Genomic DNA, 22,619 nt, shown 5'->3' with positions numbered 1-22,619 from the left:
TGTATAAGTTAATTAAACAATGATTATTTCTGGAGAAATGAATGGGAGTATGATTTCACATTTGCTCTGTATCTTTTGGACATATATAAATTGCTTTTAGAACAAACATGCATTGTCATGCTTCATATGTATTTTAAAAATTAAGGTATGCTGTCTAAAAAAGAATTACCTTGGAAGGTGATATTCCTAATTTTAAGTTAAATAGGACATCTAATCATAAATCTTCTAATTCAGTGATGAAAGTTTAGATTCTCTGAAAAGCTTTTAGTGCCTCCAATACTTAGAAATTGTATTATCTCAATGATGCCTGTTATATTGCTCTAGTGTTCTGAATATTTGACTTTTTCTGCATCTCTACTTTCCTATCCTTCTCTTTGGAGGATAGGTTTGAAAATAAAAACATTTGCCAAACTCCCCCGCTATTAAGGGTTTGGGTGTGGATTAGGCTCTTCTAATTGGGAGAACTCATGTGATACTTGAGAGAAAAAGTAGATTGTATTTCTCTATGGCAGTGAGGTCTGGGAGTGGCGGTGGGGTAAGTGTGACTAAAAGAATGTGAGCCTCAGTACTGGCTAGGCACTCTATGGACATGTACCCAGCTTCATGGTTGGGTGGCAGCAGTGGTGGCAGGACTTTTAAGCCAATAGTCTAGCAGGCTGACTTCTGCTCCTTTAATATCTCTTCCCTCTCAATGATTTTATGAGCATTCAGTTCCCTATGTTATATCCCTTTCTGTTTGATATACTTAGGCTAACTTCCTCTTCAGGCACAGAAGCCTGATTAATACATCCACTTTCTCCATATGCCCTTGCATTCTCAGATAACCATGACTGGGAGCTACAGGAAAATTCAGTCACCTAGAAACCCTCCCCCCATATCTTTTGTGAGGTGTCATCTTCTCCAGATGTTTGCACCATTGTCAAATGGGAAAATTAGATATTCAGGTTTATAATTTGTGCTATTGTCTCTCACCGTCAAAGGCATCTCTCTCTATTAAACCATCACATTCAGTATAGGCACTTAATCTAGTTCTCTAATCTTAAGGACACAGACACACAGACACACACACAGACACCAGATGAACAGACGCACACATCTTGCTTCAACATCTTTGCCATTGACTGTCCCAGATCTCCATTCTCTGGTATTGAAAAATTTCTTGAAATATTTGCCTATACTTACTGTTTCTACTTTCTCATTTCTTTGTACTCTTAAATCCATTTCCTGTTAATGGCACTACTACATCCCCATTTTCAACCTCAACTCTAAAAGCTACACTTACTCCTGTCTTCTCCTTACCTGTCACATCTGCCTTATCAGCAGTATATCACAGACCTGTTCATTTCTCCATCTTCATTGTCACTCCCTCAGTCCAAGTTGGCCATCAGCTCTCATCTGGATAACCACAATGACGCTCACAAATTCTTCCTCCTTTCATCCCTTACTCCCTCTGCAACCCTTTCCCAATAAAATAATCAAAACAATCATTTAAAAACTTACATTAAGCATTTAATGCCATAATTAAAACATTTCTATAGTTTCCTCTAACAGTAGGGTCTGAATTCCTTAACCTTGTTCACACGGTACCACAGAATGTGATCTGGCCATCTTTACCCTCATGCGATTCTCTCACCCTCACTGCATGCCAGGCACACTGGCTTTCCTTGTGTTTCTTTACAACCAGGCTCCTCCTAATCATGTCATTCTCTGTGCTTGGAATGCTCTTCCTCATATTCTCCACTTAGTTCATTCCTTGTCATCTACCTAGTTCCTGGCCTACTATCACTTTTCTCCTAGATCCTTCTATCTAAATTAGAAGCTCAATAAGCAAACCCGTTTATTTCCATAATAGCACTGATTAAACTCTGAAATTATTTTTATTTTAATTTTATTGTCCTCTCACAACAAACTAAATGAAAACAGGGATCTTTACTGTATTTTTTTCCTCCTCTATCCTCAGAACCAAGCAGACTATCTGGAACATAGGTTGTGTTAAAAAAAAAATTTATTAAAAAATATAAATCACATCTTCTGAATTCCAGAGCAAACAACTTTGTTCCTTTCACCAAGACAAACAATAGATGAACCTGAATTACTCAATTGTAATTCATGAATCTTAATTACTTTCATCCTTCCCTTATGTCTCCATTGTGTATTGGTTTCTTCAGTAATGGGTATTCTGTTTTCAATATTAAACTTAAAGTATCCTTTGTATTAATTTAAAAAAAGAAATGCTACTTTATCTTCCTCATAGCTATTGTTAATCTGCTTATGTTGCTATTACTGGTAATGCTTTCTTAGATCCCTTATCTAGTACAGTATCTTAATTTCAGAATTATTGTCTTGTTTGTGAAATATTCTCTATTGAAGCAACACACAAGTCAGGAGACTTGCTTTTAAATTTTAACTGGGTGATTTGGGGATAAGTAATATAAGCTTTGGGCTTGATTTCTTCATCTGTTGAATTCAAGGTTGAATTAGAAGATTTCCCAAGGTCCCTTTCAATTGAATTGTTCTAGAATGTTAAGACAGAGTGGAGAATAAGAGAGTTGCTAGAGAAGGGCTAAAACTGAGCAGACATCAAAAAAGATGATGAAATATAAGTAACCAGCAGGACATTTTAGTCATAGTCCAACCTCTTCTAAGTCATCTAATAATATCTTGTATTTTTATCATCCTGGATTACATTGTGGTTTAGAATATTGCAATACTCAAATGCTAAGGTAGGTCACTACCATCAGTCCCAACAAGTGTAACAGCATTACACAGCACCTTTCATCTTAGGCTCTCAAGTCACTTAGTAAACATCAATTAAATTTCAAAACTTCCCTATGCTGGTATTACTGTGCCCATTTAACAGATGGAAAAGTGAGCCATATTCTTGTTTAAACCACAATCCAAAGCTTTCTCATTTTAAATCTGTAGACTTCCTTAAGTTAATAATTAATATGTTAGCAGAGACCTGGGGTTGAATTTAATGAATGAGAATTTCTATATGTGGTATCGCCCTTCCTGTGGGTTTATGGAACTATGTGTGGTGTCTGTGAATGTGAGTGGGTGTATATATGGTGTATGAGTGATGTGATTACAAGTGTATGTAGTCTGTGGGAAAAACTAGTGCATGTGATTGTGTATCTGTATAAATATAAAATTGTGTGTCCTATAGACATTCAAGCTTTTTTTTTTTAATTAAAAAAATTTTTTAGCTGCTTTTAACACTTTTGGCATTCCCTTCACCATCCTTCATGCTCTTTTTCTGGTATTTATTTCATTTGTCCACAATTTTTTCTTTATCTGCCAATGGATGCTCAGAATTCTGCTCTCTAATTTTTATTCTCACTGCACATACAAACTCTGGTGCTCTTGTGATTCTTACCACTGTTCCACTGATTCTCTGTATGCTGGTATTACTCAAATCTCTTCCTCCTATGGTTTAACTATCTTCCCTAGGTGTCTCCACTTACCATAGACATCTTTCTACTTAGATATCCCACCATTATATTAAACTCAGGGCATCTGAGAATATACTCATCAATTCTATCTCTCCCAACCTGAACCTCTTTTTCTTATTCATCTAAGAGATTAGCAACTATCCATATACCTAACACAGAAACCCAGAATTCATTCTCCCTTTCTCCATTTCCCGCACCTTCTACAGTCAAACAATAGGCAAATCCTGCTTGCTAAGTGAGATTCGATTTCCAGCTTCTTCAGTCTCTGGATTTCTCTTACTATCCCTTCCATCTTCTTTGAACAGGCCACTGTAATCTGCTGCCTATATGATGACACATGTCTTCAAGTAAATTCTCTATCCAGTCTGATGTCAGATTGACTTTCATAAGACAGTAACCTGATCGCATCTCCCCTAAATGAGGTCCTTCAGTGGCCCCCATCCCATCACTATTAGAATCAAGTCCAGTCCTTCACATGATTTTCAAGATCCTACATGATCTGGGGTACCTGGGTGGCTCAGTCAGTTGAGCATCTGCCTTCGGCTCAGATCATGATCTCAAGGTCCTAGGAATCGATATTTACATTGGGCTCTCTGCTTAGCAGTGAGCCTGCTTTTCTCTCTCCTTCTGCTGCTTCCCTAGCTTGTGCTCTCTGCTTCCCTAGCTTGTGCTCTCTCTCTATCAAATAAATAAATCTTTAAAAAAAAGAAAATTCTACATGATCTGACTTTTGCAGACCACATCATGATCACCACTTGCTCTTTCTCTTTTCAAGGTCTGTCAACTATAATGATATCTTTCTCTCTCCACTTATGTATATATGTATAATTATAAATAAATAGATATTGCATATGAATATGTGTGTGTATACACACACACACACATATATATAAAATTATATTCAATTTTTTGAACTTGCATGTTATCCTTACTCTGACTTTTCTACACCTCCTCCTGTCTTTGTTTGGCTCATCCCTATTGCTCCTTCAGGTGTCAGCTTAAAAATCACTTCCCTTAAAAAGTCGGCCTTCTTTTTCAAGGCAGCTATGTGTTCTTAGAGCTACTATGTATCACTTACCATGCAGCATAGTTATTACCTTTTTGTGTGTGATTTTTCCCCCCTAGACTTTTAATTTGGTGAGGGAGAATATGGGCCAGATATACACTGAGTTAAACAAACTGTATTAATATAAATAACCCAGGAGCAGTAGGTCACTTAGTATAAATAGTATATTTTAGTAGAAAAATATTTACTATATCCTTAAATTGTTTACTACATGCCAGGTACAACTGTAATGATCCTGATTTCATGTGTGGTTTATGAAAATAACCTTGGATTTGCAGTCTTGTCCATCGGTACACCCAGGCAGGGGAACTTTCTGCCACAGTCCTGTATATCTCTTCATACAAGGTGGGAAATCCTTGGGACTTCTGGGAACCTTATTCCTGAAGCTGGCAAAAACTTATTCTTAGGATACATCTGTTTGAGAGCTACGTGGGCCAGCTTTATGTGGGGAAGATGACCAGAGGGCAACTGACTATTGACATGAGGATGGGACTTCCATATGCCAAGGTAACCCATGGTGCTGATGAGAGTGGAAGGAGATAAGGGGAGGTGTCAGAGATGGAAGTGAGCTGTGGATCCCCAAGGGTGGGATTTATGAAATTTATATCTGGCCATCTTGGTTGTTATAAATCTATTTGTCAAGGTGGGAAGACATATTTTACTAAATAGTTTGTCAACTTCATTTACAGCCTTTAACTATTTAAACATATGTCATGTGTCCAGTCATACTTTTATACAGGTCCATAGGCTCTAGATGATTTTTGGGTTTTGTAGCATAGTATGAAACTAATTATTAAAGCATCCCTTAATTTCTTGATAACTGTCAGTAATATTTTATACCAACAGTAAAATATATTTCAGTTATACCTCAACTCAAATCATGGTTTTTGTCATAGCACAGAAAACCAATAACTATTGCATAGAGTTTGCCTGTCCTTTGACATAATTGTAATACAAGTGCTTCAGCAGAGTTCCCCATGCTAATTTTCATGGTAGGGAAGAGGCTAACTTAAATCAGTCTTGTTTTTGTGTGCACATGCATTTGGTTTTTTTATTTTTGGGGTCTTTTGTTACCTCTCTTTTTACAGAATTGCCATGTTTCAGCCACCCCAACTCTCTTCTTGGTAAAAGGAAGCCAGGCTTCCTATTATTTTCTGTGATAGTGTTTTATTTTGGTATAAGAATGTTATATATATTAGATAATGCCATTTTTAGAATTTACCAGATCCTTAATGAGAATTTTGCAAATATGAACTAATTTAGGCCTTATAACACTTTGAGATAGGTATCATGATCATCCCCATTCTACAGATGAGAAAATGTGGGCAAAAAAGGCTGAGCAATTTCCCAAAGTCACCACCACATATCTAGCAAATAGCCAAGTGAATTCTCAGATGCAGGCGTTTTGTCTAAGGATGTGACCCCCAAACACGACTCCATTACTGCTCACAAGGGTTCACTTCTTTTTTTTTCTTTCAGTTTTATTGAGTGTTTACTTCTTAAGGGCATGGATCATGGCCTTTTCTTCAAAAACTGAAAGCATAAAATTTTAACAATTAACTGTCATTAAAGGAGCAATTACTAGTCTGACTTGACAGCTTACTGGAGCTTAAATTTGAAGTTGTATAATTTAGGTTTTTGAAAACCTTTATTATACTACCTGCAACTTTGCATGAATATTATACTTTATATCTAAGACGTAATATCTTTTCATCAAGAAAGAGAACCTGCTACCATATTGCTTTATTTTGGGGTGGGGGGGAAACCAGCTGAGTTGAAGGGGCTCAGAATAATAATAATACATCGACACTTACAAGGTCCCTTTCTTAACTTGCCATTATCAGAGGGACATGATGTTTTTAGATATTTACAGGAGCACCGGTACCTGAAGCTAATATCTCCAATATAAATGGATGAATTTATGTCAATGCAGTAGATAAAATGAGTCTATTCAGCTGAAAGAAACAATCTGAAAGGAACAGGTAATATGGATATGCTTGTTTCATAATCTTTGTGCACATTTCTGTTTGAAATTGGGGTAGTTCAAGTTTAACCTTAATAAGACAACTACATGTGCTATGAAGTGAATTGTGCAGTTTCCATTTTAGTCATCTCCGTAGCAATAATTACTGTACATTCCCATAAAGATTTAAAATACATATTGTACAAATTTTGAATATAAATGATTCTCAAGGAATAATCTGTAAGGATATGTAACAGTCATTCACCTACTTGATTATGTAAAAAAAATCCATTTCACATTATATGACCTTATTTTGTAAGCCAATAGCTAAAGAATATATGTTATGAATTTTCAATACAATATAAATAGAATATTATAATCTATAGAATAATAATTTGTTCTTGAATGTTAAGAAGGTGTCCATCTTTTCTCTCAATATAAACATAGAAGAATATTATTTGGCCTAGATCAGTTCCTTTTATATAAATTAGACTGGAAAATTGCATCAGCTTTATTTAGAAATATCCACAAGAGAGATAACTCTGTTTAATGAGGTCATTGCTGTGACTACAGTAGTGACTTAAAAACCAGTCTTGCACTTAAGAAGTTTATTATGGAAAGTAATTAAACTTAGCCAAATTTAGGAGAAATTATAAAGGCTAAAAACACTTCTGTGTTTCTGAAATCAATACCTAAAAGATAAAAGGCAAAGTATATTTTCAATCCAAAAGATCTTTCATCAATATAAATATTCAAGTTGCATTACTTTTCCCATAAATGAGGGAATAATTTTTTCAGCATTTCAGAAAGCTAATGCTTACCTCACCTCGGCTTGGAGAGAACATATCATAGTTAAATACAGGTTGCACCAGTTACACACAAATACACATATATACACCTTCATATATATGAGTGTGTGTGTATATATATACACACACATATTTATAATGAAATTTATATATATATATATATATATTTACTTATTTATTTATTTATTCCCCCAAGCTCCCTCTTCTATTTTTGGTTTTAATTAGGATACTAAGAGATGATTTTTTTAAGAAGTACATTTAGAACAATAGTTTTCAGGCACTTGAATTTCAGTAAAGTAATATCACACCTCAAAAAAAATATATAAAATATATATATTTATATATATACACACACACACACACACACACACACACACATATATATATATATATATATATATACATACACATACACATAATCTGTGGAATAACATAGGATTGCCATCTTTTAATTTTGCCAACTCAACCATTTAAATCAAAACACAGAAGCTAAATATTCTATTACACTATCACCACCATTTCATTGGTGGTCAAAGGACATCAAACATCAGTCAGAAGGACGTAATCTAAGATTATTGGATAATTCTTATAAAAAAAAGAAAAACTGACAACTTTATTTCATTTTCTACCCAAAAGCACAAAGCATTTGGTGTTTCTCTCTAGTTTCATGAAATGGAAATAGTATTTAATTACCTATTTTAAGCAAAAATACTTTTATTATTTCTCTTCTTCCTCCTTATTCTTATCCCCCTCCTTCCCTTCTTTATTCATTTATTCATTCGTTCAGTTTATAAATAGAACATCTCTTATGTGTCAAGCTTTTTTGTAGGTACCAGGGATTCACAGTGAGAGAGAAATTCCTGCCCTCATGGAGCTTACCTTAGTGAGAAAATCATGTTGATGCTACCACCATTGTGTATATTCCCAATATGTCTACTTTTCTATTTCTGCTGTCACTGTTATCATCTCCTGCACGGTTCCTCACTTAGCATCAACTTTCTTTTATACAGCCACAACCTTGGTTGAGGTCTATCATTCTCAATGTAGTCAGCAGGATCTGTTCAAAACCTGAATCAGTCTCTCCCATGCTCAAGACACCCCCACTCCCCACCCCCCAACCCAATGGCTAGCTCTTCATAACATGTAGACTTTCCACCTATGAAACATCAAAGTCAGTCTGGCCCCTCCTACCTCTTCGAACACATCTTCTCTAAAATTCAACCACATTGACTCCCTTTCTGCTTTCCTTTCATTCCACACTGACTCCTATTTTAGGGTTGTCTGTTAGCTTTGTTCTTGCCTTTCTCCAGCTCTGTAAGAAACAAAATATTCCTACTAAAGTATTATGGAAAATTACGATCTGACATGAAAAGAGGTGGTCTGGGGCTACTTATTTCAGTGCCTCGTTAGGGGTGTTCTTTGGAACTGACATTCTGGTGGAGAAGGGAAGATAAGAAAGATAGTAAATAAGTAAAATACACAGTGTACAAAATGGTGATAATCTTATGGAGAAAAATGAATCAAGACTGGGGGTAAAATAGAGGTGTGTATGCAGCTCTAAATGGTGACACAGAAATTGCTCAATAAATATCCATTGCTGTCCTTACTGTGGTTTTCTGTTGTTAACTGAATGGGAAAATGTAAAGATGTCACAGATTTGTACTTCTCATCTCTGAAGTAGTAATGTCACTTTCCTTTTCTTTTTTTAAAATTATATTATTTTTTAAATTTTTATTTTTGAAGCAGGATCCACACTCAGCTTGGGGCCTGCACTCACAACCCCAAGATCAAAAGTTGCCTGCTGCACCAACTGAGCCAGCTGTGAAGTGGGAAGTGAAAAGACACATGCTATACTGGGGGCATCTGTCTTCCTTGTACTCCTCCACCACTTTATGCCAGCAATGTCAAGAAGCTTCCCTAAGTAATGAGCATTTCATTTCACCCTTGGAGAGCCACATTTCTTTCTTTCTTTCTTTCTTTTTTTTGAGAACCACATTTCTTATTCTTCTACTTTAATTTTTGCTCACTTATCATTGCCATCAATGAATAGTAGTCAAAGGTGTTTGTTTATTTTGGCAGGGGGAGGGACAGAGGGAGAGGGAGAGAATTTTTTTTTTTTTTTTTTTTTTTTGAGAGAGAGAGAGAGAGAGAGCAAGCAGGAAGAGGGAGAGAGGAGAATTTTAAGCAGGCTCCATGTCCAGCGCAGAGCTTGCTGTGGGGCTCGATCTCACGGCCCTGATATCAGTTCCTGAGCCAAAATCAAGAGTCCCCATGCTTACCTGACTGAGCTTCCCAGGTGCCCCAAGAAAATGTTTAAAATATGGGGCAAAAGTAAAGAAAACCAAATTTGAGTTATCCCTAAAGGGATTTACTTTTCAATACATAAGAATTCATTATCTAAAAGTGCATCTCATTGTGAACCAGTTTATAGAATATGGAATAAATACTAAAATGAGGTAAATTTATGGAAGCATTGTGTGGGGAACTTTTTTTAGAAAGATTTTATTTATTTGACAGAGAGAGACACAGCAAGAGAGGGAGCACAAACGGGGGGAGTGGGAGAGGGAGAAGCAGGCTTCCTGCTCGCAGGGCTGGATCCCAGGACCCTGGGATCATGACCCAAGCAAAAGGCAGACACCTAACGACTGAGCCACCCAGGTGCCCCATGGGAATTTCTTTTAAGATGTTTTATTTCCAGCATGACAAAGAGTTGTGTGTGTGTGTGTGTTTAAAGATTTATTATTTATTTATTTATTTATTTGACAGGAAGAGAGATCACAGGTAGGCAGAGAGGCAGGCAGAGAGACAGGGGGCAGCAGGCTCCCTGGTGAGGGGAGAGCCAGATGCAGGGCTCGTTCCCAGGACCCTGAGCTGAAGGCAGAGGCTTAACCAACTGAGCCACCCAGGCGCCCCTATGACAAAGAGTTTTAATACAAAAATTAGGTTTGCCCATAACTTTTGAAAACCATAATCAGTTGCAAAAATGATAATCTTAGGTAAACTTTTTAACCATATTGCATAGGATTGCTGTTGACTGTTGCAAACCTTTGCGTCTACAAACAAGAAATCAGTGCACATGTGATCGCATTTGTATTTGATGTTACACAACATGGAGCAAGTGTGACTATTTCTCACATTTCTGAAGAAAAAAGCCAGCTTTTGCAGCTATTAAAGATCTTAATTTTCCAAAATAATATTTTCCTCCTTTAACTTCCCCATTTCCTGACTCAAACCCACTGACACAAACATTTCCTACAATTTTTTCACTCTCACTTGACATAGCTGTCCTGAGAGCCCCCTAATTTATTAAATAAATGTTAACAAACAGTTAACTCTGTTTTGCTCTGCATTTTCATCGTTTTCTATCTGCATGCATTTTTAATCTTTATTTGTAAGCCTTGCAACGATTCAACGGCAATGACATCTGCTTTTGTCTTTTTAAAGAGCTTGTCTGGAAATAATTTTTAAAATCTACTGTGATATGATCATTTTTTAAAAGTATAAATAAAAATGTGAGATTTCTCATGTTCTTATACTCCATTTTCCTTTCCTACTCTTCGCACAAATTTAAAAATGTGTGGCTCTGTTAAAAATATCACTGAAGACGGATGTAAAGCCATCAGAATCAATGAGAGTATTAAAAAGCCCCATTTACTTAGTCTTGGACACACTTTCCAGTTTATACACTGCTTGCCATTTTACTTCAGATAATGTAGTTTCTTTCTGTCCTTTCTTTCGAAAGAGTTGCCTTCAGGGGTGCCTGGGTGGCTCAGTTTTTAAGCATCTGCCTTTGGCTCAGGTCATGATCCCAGGATCCTGGGATCGAGCCCTGCCTGGGGTTCCCTGCTCAGCAGGAAGCCTGCTTCTCCCTCTCCCACTCCCCCTGCTTGTGCTCCCTCTCTCACTGTGTCTCTCTCTGTCAAGTAAATAAATAACATCTTAAAAAAAAAGAGTTGCTTTCAAAGAAACTTTTAATTATTTGAATAGCTTCATTTTTAATTTCTTTTGTTCTTCCAGATTGCTGCTGCTTTCACCAGCAGTCTCCCCAACTTCCCTTTTTGATGCCACATTTGAAAGTTCCAGTTGGCTTACTTACCTGCAATAATAAGGAAGAGGGATGTTTTAGATTATGGTTTGCGTTGCGAGGATATCCCTGGATCATTGCACACCGGATTCAATATGAAAACTGTATTTGGAGTTGTTTGATTTGCAGAAATAACAAGCCTAAATGCTTCACTTTCTAATGGTAATTAGTTTTCAACCCAGACAGTCTGGATAACTATGTATTTACTACCTTGTAAAGGACTATCATAACAAGCCCTTAAGCATTATTTGAAAATTAATAAACTAAAGTAGGAGGAAACCCTTTACTTTCCCATAGCAACATGAACTGAGTTATATTATTTTATTGCAAAATTTAACTTTTCAATTATAGGTTTACTAAATTAAGAGGCTTGAAAAGCATAAAAAACAATTATTAGTTTCTTAACACAGTAGATGACTAATGCAGTGAGTCCACTTTACTATATAGAAACAGGTTTTTGGTTTTGTTTTTTTTAAAGAAAATTCTTTCTTTGAATCACCTGAGAATAAACCTTGATTCACAAATAAGTCTTGTTTCTGTCATATTAATATAGTACACACTTAAGTAGGGTTTTCTAAATTAGGTAAAAGTAAATCTTACACAAGAATCTTACTCTTCTTTTCAAGCTTATGTTTTAATTTTTTAATAGAAATTTGCAAGTAGAGAAATTTAGTTGTAGAAAATCTGCAAATATACAAAAAATACAGTAGTCTGGACTTGAGCTAAATAATAATTGCCATTGATGATTATGTTAGATTTAAAAGATAAGATTATGTATAAATTGGGTTGTGTGGAGGACAAAAACTGTTTAACCTAATTCTCACCACCACAGACTGAGAGGAGAGAGCCAGTGTTAATAAGCCCTAGCAGAGAGGAGTAATGGGATCCTTTTTCTACCAGACCAACCCAGTGCTATGACTCTGGGTGACCAGGGATGTCAACTTTCCTACGGGTGGGGTCTGATACCTGACTTTGTGTAAATGCTGTCTGTGTCCTTGTGTGTGTGTGTGCATCTGTCTTTCTGTCTATACGTTTGTAAGTTGGTTAGAGCCTGAAGAAAGATCAAGGATTAAATTCTACCAAGACTATTTGAAAAGCATGAAGTGCAGAAAAACTTTTTTCTTCCATTCCTGACCTCCCACCCCCACTTTAAATCCACACATTTATTCTGTTGGTTTTTATGGCACGATGTGAAGGTCAAATGCTTTGCCCCAGACAGCCAGGATTTTGATTCTGGCTTCCACACTTTCCAGCTGGATGATAATGATCAGGTCCCTTAATCTATGTGTGACTCAGTCTCCTCATTTTTCAAATGAAGATAATCTCTCAAGGATTAAATGAATTGTTAGTATGAGTTTCCCACAATAGAGCCTCATACACACAAACCAGGGTGGCAGGGCCTATGTAAGTGACATTGGTTCTAAAGGCAAAATTCTCTTTCTGCCAGATTTTGGTTGTACTCTTTAAAGTACTTTTTAAACACTTAATTTCCTAAATTCCTAAGGCTTCAGCTATGATAAAAATGGAGAATGGCATAAACTTAAGAAAAAAAAAAAGCTAGTTGAGGATAAAGCAAAAGAGATGGAAGATAAAAATTGTTGAATGGAAAGTCTCTAAACCATTAAATTTAATATTTTAAATTTTCATCGCACTGTTCCTGGGTTCAAGAATTCCATGTGCTGGGGCACCTGGGTGGCTCAGTGGGTTAAAGTCTCTGCCTTCATCTCAAGTCATGATCTTAGGGTCCTGGGGTCGACCCCGCGTCAGACTTTCTGCTCAGCAGGGAGCCTGCTTCTTCCTCTCTCTGCCTGCCTCTCTGCCTACTTGTGATCTCTGGCTGTCAAATAAGTAAAATTAAAAAAAAAAGCAAGAATACCATGTGCTTCTATATAATTCTAGTTATCCTCCACACCATCAACATTAATACGTGTCTGTTAAGTGAATGGAGGAAGCAAATGAATTAATCAATATGTCCATGACAATCACAACTTGGAAGAGTGGTAAAAACAAAAATTAACAAAACAAACAAACAAAACCCCTAATGGCCATATAGTTTTTCAAATTAGGGTTTTCATTTTCTTTGGGAAAACACCAAGCAGTGGAGTGACTGGATCATGTGGTATTCTATTTTTAATTTTTTGAGAAATCTTTATACTCTTTACCACAGTGGCTGCAACAATGTACATTCTCCCCAGTGGTGCATGAGGATTCCCTTTATTCCACATTCTTGTCAACTCTTCTTATGTCTTGTCTTTTTGATTCTAGCCATTCTGACTGGTGTGAGGTGATGTCTTACTGAGGTTTTTGTTTGCATTTCCCTGATGATTCGTGATGTTGAGCATCTTTTCATGTGTCTATTGGTCATCTGTGGCCATCATTTTTGGAAAAATGTCTGCTTACTTTGTCTGCCCAATTTTTAAACCAAATTATTTGTGTTTTTTTGGTGTTGAATTATATGAGTTCCCCCATGTTTATTACAGAATCATTTACAGTGGTCAGAGTATATAAGCAACCCAAGTGTCCATTGCCATTAATAGATGAATTGATAAGAAGATGTGATATATGTGATATATGTAGATATCTTTCTCTCTCTCTGTCATATATATAGATATATAGATATATATATCTACATATATATATATATGAATGACAGACTATTACTTAGCCATATATCTATATCTATATATATATATGACAGAGAGAGATATATCTACATATCTATCTATATATAGATATATATATATGAATGACAGACTATTACTCAGCCATTAAAAAGAAGACAATTTTGTAATTGGCAATAGCCCAAATGGACCTAGAGAGTATGATGCTAAGTAAAATAAGCTAAAAGAGAAAGGCAAATACCATATGATTTCACTTATATGTGGAATCTAAAAAAAAACAAAAACAAATGAATGAATAAACAAGTAAATGAACAAAACAGAAACAAACTCAAAAGTACAGAGAACAAACTGGTGGTTGACAGAGGGGAGGAGGATGGAGGGATGAGTGAAATAGGTGAAGGGGATAAATGTCCAGTTATAAAATAAATAAGTAATGGAGATGAAAAGTATAGCATAGGAAATACAGTCAATAATATCATAATAACATTATATGGTGACAAATGGTAACTACACTTACCATGATGAACATTGTATAATATATAGAATTGTTGAATCACTTTGTTTCATATCTGAAACCAATATAAATTGTATGTAAATCCTACTTCAATAAAAAGCAGACAAACTGATACCTAGAAGACTAAATTTGAACCCCAAGTGTATTTTATTTGGCCTTCTTAGTCTGTCAAAAATAGAAACATTGAACATTTAGGAGACTTTATGTAAAAAAAAAAAAAAAAAAGAACAAAACTCTAGATTTCTAAGGCTCCTCTAAAAATTAATAGCACCAATAAAAGTAGGACTTCATTCCTGCTTGACTACAAATTCCTGGAGCCAGACAGTCGCTGCTTCCCAAAATGGATAGAACATGGTAAACATGACTCTGACTGCCTAACTCATTTAAAGCACCTGACAGGTCCCTTTTAGACTCCATTTGGAAATCTCTGATCTAGAATGGCAGACGTTTTTGCCACACTTTACTTCCCTTACAAGGTTTTCTCATACCTTAAAACCATCCAGGATTTTGTTTTTCTTTAGTGAAAGGATGAAGACCCTTGAGTTAGTCATAGGGTTTTTCACCCTAGGCACTACTGGCATTTGGGGTCAGAAGATGTTTGCTGTGGGAGATGTCCTGTGAACTGTAGGATATAGAGCAGCATCATTCCTCTCCCCACTGGATACTCTCCCACCCAGTTCAACAACAAAAATTGTTTCCAGGTGTTGCCAAATGTAACCTAGGGATGGGGAAGTGGGATGAGAACCAGTGTTTAGATACCAAACAGGAGGAGGACAGATACACGAACTCAAAGTGGTGCCAGATTTATATTAGAGAGATACTGGACTTGCAGATCAGGGTTTGGCCTCAACCGGGCACTAGACCCAGGTTCCAGATTTAGCTGCAGGAGACAGACCACTGATTTAACGATATTTGTTTAAACTTAAGCCATTCAAATTGAGTAGGATATAATGCTACGGTTTTCTGAAACCCTCGGTTTTTGATGGAACATAGAAGGACAAGAGCATATAGTTAACAAAGTGATGTGATAAAATGCAACATTCTGAATGTAGTAATATCAGGATAACATTCACATGTTAGCACCTCATTCTGTTTCCTACTCACATGTATTTCTGATGAATTATTTTTAAAGTATGACTAAATTATTCATTATACAGGATCACCATTATTTATGCAACTGAGGTTTACCACTAACATTCTAATATGGATTTTTTTTTTTGACTAGGGGTTTTCAATAAAGCTTCTAAAAATAGAAATATATGCCTAGAAATAAATAATTCACATGGGGCACACCATAATGGTGGAGGAGTAGTAGAAAGTGATTAAACCTTTAAATCTTAAGGGAATCTTTAATAACAGTAAATGTGATAAAACATTTATAATATTTACATATATAGTTAAATTTTTTGTACATGTCTCAGTTAGAAGATCTCAAAACACTGATGCAGATTAAACTGCCAGACCACAACAAATTTCTCCCATAGGTTATCTGCCTCATGTATTTTTTTAGCCAAAAATTAGGTAATACTAGGTAACAATAAAGGTATAAAAGCATAAAATCGTGTATCATTTAAAATTTGTTTTCATAGAATCAGAAAAATAAATACTGTATCACACACCTCTTGCTAATTTTTAATATTTCTTTTTCTTACACCTCCTTTCCATCCCTTCCTTCTGCCAATGGAGGTGTATTCCCTATCGCTTGTCCTCTGATGCCTTGTCCAATGTCAATTTCAATGAACTGAGTGATGACTTCTAGTACAATTCTTCCTGTGGGAAGCTACTCCTTTGACTAATATTAAGTCAGTTACTATTGGTATGTTAATTAGGTGCTTCACTTAGCATGGGCTATTTATGTACCATGTACCCTTCATTCATAAACTGACATGTGAGAAACAACCCAACATGAAATCTAAGTGTTTATTCCATATACCATGTTCTACTGACAATATTAAAGTGCATGCTTTTCTTTTACAGCTCTATTTTTGTTTTAACATTGTACATTGACCATAACTTCTACTATTTTAATTTATAGTTAACAACCTCTCTCTGAATATATGTTTTAGTCATGGGAACTGTTTTCTCTTTGCAGAGCTAACCACACATGAATGAAAAGAAATATTAGCACAGATTTTTTTTTTTAAAGAGTTGGAAAATGAGTAGTCACCCTAGAAGCCATAGAAGAAACAAAAATAACTTGCTCAGAAATTATGAAAAGTCTGTTTTTGAAAGTCATTGTTTCTTTTACTCAAGTATATCAATGGGAAGACTTCAGGACTAAGGAAGGTCCTCACTTTGAGGGCTCACAGAAAAGATGTTTAATATTGTAGGCTGAAATCATTTCTGATCAGTGACTTCAACACGTCCTCAGAGTGTCACATAATCCAAGTCAGCTCTTGAAGTGTTTTTCATACAGATCAGGGGCCTTTCTTATTCCCCTTGTGGGACAAACTTCCTTTAGGCTTTTTTTGGGAAGCCTTTTCCTACTGGAAACCAATTCCAAATCTTGGTTGAGCACCTCCAAGACAATGACTTATGGAGGCACCATTCAGTCTCAAAACTTTGTGCCTATGAATATTAAGTGACTCAGTATATAAAATGTATGTCTATGAATACTTTTATATTTAATTTTAAACATTATATTTATTGATACAATGTTTTTCTAATGTAATATGGCTTTTTTGAAAAACAGAGTACTGGAGAATTCATTGTATACAACTAGTAAAAAATACTACAGGAAAAAAAAAAAACTTGGGTATATCCTTAAAGGACCTCATTATCAAATCCTCATCTCACTTCAGTTTCAAATTTTCAATGTCTCATATATATATATATATATACATGGTACTATATATAGTGGTACTATATATAATGGTACTATATATATATATATAGTACCATTACATCTATAACATGTTCAGCTAATCTCTGCACTAAACTAGAGAAAAGCTGAGTTATAAGATAAAAGTAGTTTCTGCTCAAAGCTGTGAATATTAAGGGCAAAGTATGAAGGATGCTATGTCTGAGAATGGAGACCAACCAGAAACCAAGCTCCTAGAAGATGCAAAAACATGGGACTGTCAGACCACACACTGACCAGCAAGGGTCTTAATCTGGACCACGGGGAGAAAACTACAAAGAATAAAACTATTGAGTAATCTCTTGCCCACTGAAACTTAGAGCATGATGGTTATTTTTAGCTCTGTCTCCTTAACTAGTCAGATTAAATAAGTGAAGACAAATTTGAACAATCAGCATTGCATCTCAGCTCTAACAACTTCAAATTTGACTTTGACCCAGGTAAATTTAAGTAGACTTTATATATGACAGAAACAGCACAATACAAGTGCAACTCCTGGAAGGAAAGTCAGAGACCTGTCAGTCTATTCAATTTTGAACCAAGCCTGAGAAGGAAAATGGTGCGTGAGCAAATGAACTGGGGAATAATTACATTGAACATTTTAATGCTGCCACCAGGCCTTGTTTAAGGCTTTATAAACTGATCTTAATTTTGTTATACTGACCCCCAAAGGCACTTCCTATTGTAAAATAGTCTATTAAGAATTGGTCTATATTTTGGAAAGCAATAATATTAAGTTCATTATGGCCTTTTGCAGTCCAGGCACTAATTTAGCTTGTGTAATCCTCTTAAGATTTTAATGGGTAGAAGTTATTTTAAGAATTTTTGCAAGCAAACTATATGGGTATGCTTAAAAAAGTGCTTCTCTTTCAGACCCTTTAAAATATATGATATTTATGTTAAATGGATTCATGTTAAAAATGTAACACATCCAGGCAAAAAGCCTTAATAACACAGACTTCTGTATAAGGGAGTATTATTGCTCAATCTCTGCTGAAGAATCTTGACTTTAAAAGCCAAGATAGGTCTATCTTTATAATATATAACAATATATTATTAATATGAATTATAATACTGTCATTTTCCTTAAATCGAGTTATTTTTCATTGTGGAAAAATAAAACAGATAAACAACCCAAAAAGGTTAAAATCTCGTTATTCTCATAATGAAATCCCACTAAATGCATCTTTTTGAGCACACTTCTTTTTGAGTATCACAATATATCCTGTCAACAAATATAATAAAAAGCCTTTTAAAAGCTGATACAGTTCCATAGTATGGATAAGTCATAATTGATTTAACCCATCTGCTATTGTTGAGTGCGTCTATAGTTTCCTCTCTGATTTCTTTTGTTATCACAAACAATGTTTCAAGGAACATTCTTGCATATTCTTTCATAGAGAGGCAAATTAGGACAGTGGGCAATGAAGAGTGTAGGTACTAGTGACAGATCACAAGGCACAAACTCCAAAAACCCACTGTTGAGTTCCATGTTCATGGTTAAATAAATGTTTTTAAATTAAAAAAAAAAAGATTTTATTTATTTATTTGACAGACAGAGATCACAAGTAGGCAGAGAAGCAGGCAGAGAGAGAGAGAGGAAGGGAAGCAGGCTCCCCACTGACAGAGAGCCAGACTTGGGGCTCTATCCCAGGACCCTGAGACCATGACCTGAGCCGAAGGCAGAGGCTCAACCCACTGAGCCACCCAGGCACCCCTTAAATATTTTTAAAATATTTTTTAAATTAAACCCTTTTAAGTTTCAATTTTCTCATCTGTAAATGAGCTAATAATGCCATTTGAGTTATGTTAGTACTAAACAAGGTAATTTACATACAATTCTTAGTTTAATGCTTGGCACAATTTATTCATTCAATCGATATTAGCTACTTCTAGTACTATTATTATTATGACCTTTAAAATTCATCTTCAAGGGGGCTCCTGGGAACTCAGTCTGTTAAGTGTCTACCTTCCACTCAGGTCATGATCCCAGATGGCTAGGATCAAGCACTGAATTGAGCTCTCTGCTCAGTAGGGAGTCTGCTTCTCTGTCTGCCCCCCCCCCTTCTACTCATGCTTGTGCTCTCTCTCTCTCTCTCTCTGAAATAAATAAAATCTTTAAAAAAATAAATACATCTTCAAAATCCTATGTCAAATTCTTAGTCTAAGATTTTCTGAGTCAAGGAATATGAGTATTTTAAGTTTTTCAGCATATCAAATTTTTTCTTTTTTTCCAAATTTTCTTTCATAAAGCACTTAGAATGAAGTTTTTTTTCAACAGAGTGAAAAACTTACACATGGGTGAGGTTTTATATATATACTTAAGTTCTGTTCATTGAAAAATGGGGATTTGTATCTTATTTTTTAAAAATTTTGAATGTAATCCTGAAGTGTTTAATTTTTCCCGTATGCTTACTATTTATGTTCTTCTATAAATTACTGGTTTAATACTAAGTTTATATCTTATTAGCTCATCATTTTTCTTACTAATTTGTTTTTATAATAAAGATATTAGGTTATCTCTTTTCTTACTGATTTGTTATATATTGTAGAATATATAAAGTACATCAACTTACACATTTAGTTGTATATACACTTACATAATTAAGTTCCATGAAGGTGAGGATTGTTGCCTCTTTTATGCTTTGCTGTATCCCCAGTATCAAATGGTACCTGATATATAGTAAGTATTTACTGAAAACCACAAAATTGTTGTTAAATGAGCTAATAATTCTGAAAACAGAAAATTCTATAAGCATAACAAAAACAATAACTTTTGTAGATTATGATAGTTAAAAATTCAGATTTTATAATATTAACTATTACATTTTCATACCCCACATCTTTATTCAAGTCCTTATCACCAGTCAGTATACTTCTAGTTTTTTGGTGTGTCTGTGGCACATTTCAATTTATTGGAGTTAATGGAATGTTTTTGGATGGTAGGTTTGGCACAGACAACCAGTATGGTAAAGAGAACTACATTCTTAGAAAGCACAGGTAAAGAAGACAATAACTTTAGTCACTATTTAAAACCCACTAAATGCAGAAAGAACATTTTATTTGGGAAAGGATTTAACTAATGAATTAAAAATTAATATTGCCTTCTTTAAGTGACTAAAAACCTGAGTAGGTATAACAAAATATCTACATTTATTCAAATGAAAAATTTCTAGAAAAATTCACTCAATATGGTATATGTATATCAGAAATATCAAAAGATTTCCTGTATTAATCAGAATCCAGTCTGGAAGACAGGAAGGACTACACAACTTCCTAGGAGGAGGAACTTAGCACAGAGAATAGGATTCCCAGGTGGAGGAGAAGCTGAAAAATTGAACAGTGAGACAATTCAGAACTTGACTGCAGAAAGCTAGAGAGAGCAGAGGCCAGGCCCATTCAGTGGGAATGGAGACCATAGAGTTGAGACTCAATCCCACAAAGCTGAGTCCATAGTAGAGATGAAGACTTCCTGTGGCCAGACATGCTACAGCAAGGAGAAAGATGGCGATCAATACAGTATCTTCTCTTCTCATCTTACCTTCCAGTCCTGTACTAGTGTCTCTCATTGACTGAACTTAAAAATCAGAGGTCAGGGGAATCTGGCAAATATTCCCTGACATACAAAGCAAAGCAGACAGCAGGAAGGAAGGCAAACTGACAATCAGTGGACAGTCCTAAATGCCAAGTGAGCAGAGTTCAAAGAGATCTCGAAGAGAGGTTTCCTTGAAGCATTAGCAGAAAGGAGGACCTCAACCAGGTAAACAGGTGCAGCTGTGGGGAGCAAGCAAGTGAAGTATAGGGATTGACAAATAGAATAGCTTCGTGGGAATAGAAAGGCCATGTAATAGAGAATGGGAGACTAGTTGAACAGGAAGTAGTAAAGAGTGATGACAGAGTTGAGGCATAATTACTATCTTTTTGGCCAGTTCGTTTTGCTATTAATTTCCTATCACCTAATAACTATTAGTTCAAAAAACAAAGGAAAAATTTTTCGGATGGTTTATTCTCCAACTTAAGTGAGCTAAAATTGACATCTTTGAATTTGATCAATTCCTTAGCACATATCACAGAGTATATTATCTTATTTAATACATTTGAGTATAGAAATGCAGAATATTTTAATCTTCAAAACAGAAAGCAGGAATCCTCATTAAAGAAAACTTACATTAAATGTGATACTCCAAGGGGATATGTTGATTAATGGTTGACGAAACTAGCCACCAGCAGTCTCATTTTTGCAGGGTCTTAAAACCAGCGAGAATATAGTGTGAATATTAAAAACATTTCTCCACCTGTAAAAAAAAACATTTCTCCAACCTGTAGTTGACTTTCCTGAGACTGGTATGCCTGAATTTGAAGCTGGTTTCTTTGTGATTGGTGCTTGGTGAGTGGTGGTCAAACTCTTTGGACTATGATTGCACTGATTTCTAGTTTCAATCCAGATTTTCCCTGGAGTGTTGACTGTTATACATTGACATGGAATTCAAGACACTTTTTTCTTTGTCTCATGTCTCATTACTTTTCCACTAGTAGTTTTTTTTCTCGTAATGTTACACTCATTGAAGCTTTCCATATGTAGTATGCCTCTGTGTTTTTACTTTCTTGTTCCACTTACCCCACTGTTTCTTGCCTGACAAGCATCTACCAGTCATTCTTAGTTCAAATCACATGTCATTTTATTCCCTGAATGCATGGTTTATCTTCAGTTCTCTGTGCCATGATAGTAACCTCTGTTAGTCTCTGTCGCCTCTGTCATAACTCACTTCCTACAGTATTATAATGGTTTTATTGTCTATCCTTATCTGTCGTTAGAGTTCCTCAAAGGCTAAGCTATGTCTCATTGTCTTCATGCCTGATAGTCTAGGGCTAAATTCTCTATAAATGTTTGTTGGATTGATATGAGTCTGGCCTTAAATTCTAGCTCTATACATACAAGTGTGGGAATGTTTGTTCAGTGATCTGTCAGGCATCAAGTTATAACATCAAGACTCTCTCTGCTCCTAAAGTCATACCTAGGTTTCAGAGACCTGCCTGAATTTTTCACCTGCTCCCAAGGTTTGAAAATAAATGGTTTATAATTTTCCTGGAGATAAAAGAAAGTAATAAGAATGGGCTCTGCCTAAACATTAAATTAATTTCTGTAATTTTGCCACATATCCTAGCTTACTCTGAATTTTGTTACTGTTTTACAGGAAAAAAAAGTTTTACAATGAATGCTATATTTTTTATTACTATTAATCAGATATT

This window comes from Mustela putorius, unplaced genomic scaffold, assembly GCF_011764305.1.
Source record: "Mustela putorius furo isolate JIRA1106 unplaced genomic scaffold, ASM1176430v1.1 tig00000480_pilon_pilon_pilon, whole genome shotgun sequence".
In the NCBI taxonomy this organism is placed as follows: domain Eukaryota; kingdom Metazoa; phylum Chordata; class Mammalia; order Carnivora; family Mustelidae; genus Mustela; species Mustela putorius.
The sequence above is the reverse complement of the archived record's forward strand: the minus strand, read 5'-3'. Positions refer to the sequence as shown.